This window comes from Nycticebus coucang, chromosome 8, assembly GCF_027406575.1.
Source record: "Nycticebus coucang isolate mNycCou1 chromosome 8, mNycCou1.pri, whole genome shotgun sequence".
Classification (NCBI taxonomy): Eukaryota; Metazoa; Chordata; class Mammalia; order Primates; family Lorisidae; genus Nycticebus; species Nycticebus coucang.
The window spans coordinates 27,863,738-27,869,083 of NC_069787.1; positions in this window are offsets into that span (position 1 = coordinate 27,863,738).

A 5,346-nucleotide genomic window follows, 5' to 3' on the forward strand; every position below is an offset into this window, starting at 1 on the left:
CAGGAAAGAAAAATGTATAATTGTTGAAGCATACCTAAAAATAGTCCATATATTCAAATAAATGTACATCTTCTGGGTTTCTTTGCCACATTGTGAGAAGACAGGACAGGCTTTTCAGGCTTCAAATTTTAGCTATCACCTAAGCAGTGCATGTCCTTAGGCAGGGGACTTAACTTCTCTGAGTCTCTGTTTCTTCATCTATAAAACAGGGATAATATCTCCCTCACTAGGGTTAATAAATAGAGAAATATTAGTTGCAAAGAAAGCAAATTGATATAAGATGACAAAAAAAGGGTTGGGGTTATAGGGGAGGGGCAATGATGTTGCTATGGTTAAGTGAGTTTCAGAAGCATGGCTTTGAAAGAGCGTACAACAGATTTCTTCTCTGTAGAGCAGAATGCAGAGCTTCTCAGAGGCTTTCCCATGTTCATGTTATTTTCTAAAATCAGAAATATAATTCAAGGCTCAGATTTCCACAGAATTATGTGGCCTACTACTCTTTCATGATGAGTATTTCTGATGATTAATATTTCTCAGAACACAGTTTATTAAAAAAATTCTAAGGAGCATCTTGGATCCACAGAAACTTTTTCAAGTGGTACACTTGGATGTGTTTGCTTACAGGCAATGCACAACTACTGGGATACTATTTGGTGTTTCGATCACTGTTGCCTCAGTTGCAAAGTGATTTCCACAGCCCAAATTGACAAGCCAGTATACTTGCCCTGTGCTCATTGATAAAAAATTCTCTAGAGGACAAATTTGTTAGGTAAATAAATTGGTAGGATTATTTTTCTCCGTTAAGAATTTGTTAATAGTTTAAATTAGATTTCTTTCTAAATGGTTTAGATGTAATTATGTATCTAAACATTTATCAAGCTGGACTGTGGACCATGTCTAGATTGGGATCAGAACAAGCCCTGCCTAGGAATTTGGTGGACAGTGAGATAGGCTCTGCAGTTTGTTTGTTTGTTTGATTTTTCCTGGACCAGCCAAAACAAAGATTTGCAGGAGCTCATCACTGAGGTCCACCATCCCTTATTTATTCTCAACTCTGAAAATCCAAAATACTGAAAAAATGTTTCTACAAATATCTCTGTATGATTTAACTTTTCAGTCAGTGGAAGGCAGGAAGAACTGATCATTCATTTCTCTCCTTTTTTGAGAATTCTTTCCTTCTCTGAAAATTCCAACATTTTCAAAGTATATGATAAATAATACCAAGTTCATTGGCATTTCAAACAGACAAGACATTTATCTATTTTAAACCATGATGAATGTCATATTTCCATTCAAATTTGGGAAGATCACATTTTCAGCTACCAACCAACTATGGAAAAATCCTTCAGACAACAATAACCTCTTAATTGAAGATTTCTCTTAAAATTTTTAATAGAATAATGTGGGTGTTATCCTCCTGAAAAACAAAATTACTTTTAATGAAGCAGTTCAAAATCAGGGCAGGAAAAGAGCAAAGAGTTTCCTTGAGGTTCTGGTGACAGTTTACATAAAAAGATGTTTTATTTTCTCTTCCTAGGGTATACACCGTCATTTTATCTTATTATTCCTGACATTCAGTTCATCATATTAGCATCTTTGTGAGAAACAAGAAAGCAATTAAGGCTTTTGCTCTTTATTCTTTGGGAGACAGAGATTTTATGTTTCTTCAAAACTCTAATGATGAGGCAGACCTGGTCAAACACCAAATGCATGAGTTTTTAAATGCAATAAAGATAGAGCTTTAATAATTTTCAATTACAGTTATTCTGTAGTAATGTTGGCGAATCTCATCTAAAAAGTAAATTATTCATTGAATAGGAAATGAGAAAGCTTTGGGATTGTGTGACTCTCCCATTTAAAGTTTCACTAAGATTTTCCTTGATATGGTCCTTTTGAAAGATTACATATTTTGTACTTTGTTTCTATTCCTTTTCTTCATTCATGATGCTGTTTCTACTTTTTAATATACTTTTCTAACAAAACATGGTAGTTATAGAGCAGCCATTCAGAGGGATCTATTCAGAGTAAGTATTCATTCGTTTTCTGCCAGAAATACTGCTAATATGATATTTTTTATTTAGTATTAAGAATACATTTTTCATTTAAAGCAAATGAAACTTAGAAACAAATTTTAAAAAAAACTGTCTTTGGCTTTCATTAGAAAAGTGGTAGGAAAAGGTCTTCCGTGTTGCCTTTGCATTAGCAAATCTTGCCTTTCATGTAAATAGATCATTTATTGGAAAGTGCATAGACTATAGCAAAACTATAGAATTCCAGAAAATGTTTTTAAAATCAAAATAAAACATGACACAATGAAAAAAAAGGCAATGAAGGTAATTTCTTTTTAAAAAGAGAACCATTGCCTTTCTTCTAGAAGAACTTGAAAACAAATCATTAACTTAGTCTTTTTCTATATTCGCTTTGTAATAATTTCCAATATTTATGCTCAGATAAGTGGTAAATTCTTTTTATCTCCTGCGCTCCCTTCTGTCACCATGAATTCAGTTACTTTTGTTAAGACTTCCTACCTTAAAATTGAAGAGGGTGTCACAAATTTAACCTGGTGGTGAGATTTGTGCAAAACTTTTGCAATGAAACTTTCGACTTGAAGACTTTACATACAGAATTCTAGAACATATTCCAAATTTTCACAAGATTTTTGGGACATGTTCCTGAGTTCAGTAACACATACGTCTGAAGTTTTCATCCAATGAATATCACCAACTTATGTTACAAAATCAAGTTGCCATGTTTGAGATGACAAAACTGTAGGAAATCTGGCAGCCTGGGTCAAATTCAGCAATCTCTGGTAAATATTATTTTAGAGTCAAGGTGCCCTTTTGTTTGTTTAGTTTTTTCAAATTATGTTTAAGGAAAATATTTATGTATCCATTTCAATGGGAAACTGAGTTGGGATAAGGGTAAGGGAATAGATTCCAGGGTCTGCAGTCTCATAGGACAGAGAGGACAAGAAAATCCTTCTATATTCTTAGGTTATAATTATATAGTTTCGTAGTAGGGCTGAGTGCATTGGATGTGACCTTTTACGGTATCAGGCCTCCATTTTCAAAGTCATTAAAGTGAGAAAATTGAACAACAAATCCATACATGTTCTTCAGTTTAAAATTAATGATTCTTTGGTTTGATAAAATCGCTCAAATTATCCAAATAAAGATACTACCATCTCATATAAACAAAATAATACGTGAACAATTAAGGCATCTCTCAGCCAGCACATGACTACAATAAAAACACATTACAGCTTAAAAAAAAAAAAAAGAAAGAAAGAAAAAAAGAAAAAGAAAATCCTTCTAACTGCCTCCATCTATGATTGTCCTCTGCTTTAAGTTCTTAAAATGGCAAAGACTTTGAGGACAAACCAAGAGAAAAAGAATCCCTATTTTGCCCTTAATCAGTATCTTTTATCTCTCCCTCTCTAAGCAAGATACAGATGTTTGATACAGCTTCAAGAGATGTTGAATCTTCACTAGCTTAATTTAAGTTATATATCTAGGTCTGTATGAATACACGAATATTGGGGAAATAATCTTTTTCATGGAAATGCTCATGAAGAATCTTTGTAGAGGTAACTTTTCCTTTTGGAAAATCTCTTTACTGAGAAAATCAAAGTAGACCTACCATAGCAATTACACACATGGTCCTTAAGGCCTGGGAGTCATGGGTTCAAATTCTGGCTCCACCAATTACTAGTATGATTTCACTTAACATCTGTAGACTTCTGTGTCTTTTTTTTCTGGAAAGTGGAGTTAATAATAGTAGCTACTTGTGGATTATTGAAATGACCAAAGTGGATGAACATCCAAAGTCTTTAGACCAGGCACTTAATAAACACAAGCTAATGAATAGTGAATCATTCTTGCAACTAATCATAAGTAATAAGGCAACCTTTGCAATCTTGTCAAAGTTTACCTGGGACAAGAGAAATGATAGTCTGATGTTAAATGAAGTCTCTTTCAAGCATCATGTACTTGATTCCATAATTTCCCCAAACGATTTGCATGGACTTATATTTTATCACTCTCCCTTCCTCTCTCTTTAGGAAATATTTGACACAAATTTCTTTGACATTATAAGATTATTGTTAGTGACTATAAAAAATGTTCAGCAAAACCATGAAAATAAAGCACTTCCTGCCAGTGCTAAAAAAATGAATACCCCAAAGGAAGCTTATATTTTAAATAAAATTTGAATATTTGTTTAAAAATATCCTCTCAAATAATTGATACCTTTATCTCGAGTGATACTTTGAATGCCACATGATTCTAAACCTTATGGAATCTTTTTCATGAAGATTGGTTGTTTATCATCTCTACATGGCCTTTGTTGAAGATGTTTTCTTAGAAACCTTTCCTCAATGTGTTGATTTTTCAAAACTTCTACTTTTCCCTATATTCATTTCTTTGGTCCAGAGATATGAATAAGAATGAACTAACCAGAGGCACCAAGAGGCACTAAAGCGGAAGCACTGTTGTGAGAAACTAAATGATCCCTACCTGCTTTAGCTTATATGAGTCTCATGACAAACACTGTAAATAGAAGACTTACTAAAAATGCCTTTGAGTCATGTGTTTAGTTGTCTGTTGGCATAAACAACTTTTATGTGTCTGCTTCACTTTCAATTTTGGTTTATATTTTGCTCTATTGACAAAGAGATCTAATTGGAGGAAGATGCTTAACCAAATACTTTCTACCTGAAGCCAAGGGAACATCTGTACAGGAGCTAAATGTCTTTGTAAACACAGAGTAAGCTGAGCAGCTCATTGTAATGCTTAACAAAACCTGACGTAAGGCTGGGTGCGGTGGCTCATGCCTGGGAAGCTGAAGTGGGTGGATTTCTTTAGCTCAGGAGTTCAAGGCCAGCCTGAGCAATAGGAAGACCCCATCTCTACTAAAAATAAAAAAAACTAGCTGGTGTTGTGGAAGGTTGCTGTAGTCCCAGATAACGGAGAGGCTGAGGCAAGAGGCTTGCTCAAGCCTAAGAGTTTGAGGTTGCTGTGAGCTATGATGATGCCAAAGCACTCTACCCAGGGTGACAGAGTGAGACTCTGTCTAAAAAAAAAAAAAAAAAAAAAGTGAAGTAAGATTTGTCTTTAATCATTGTCATTATAAATACACACACAAGGATACCAGCACTCACCAGAGAGTTAGGCTGACATGGTTCACAGGCTACTCAAAGTCCAGTTGCATTCTCTTCTGGTGGGAACACAACTGAGATGAATGAATTGGTGCCTCCAATTTGATCCACTCGTCAATTCCAAGCTCATCAGGGAGCCCTGTAGCATTCATCAGCTTGGGTCACTATAATAAAATTCACAGATTGGGTAA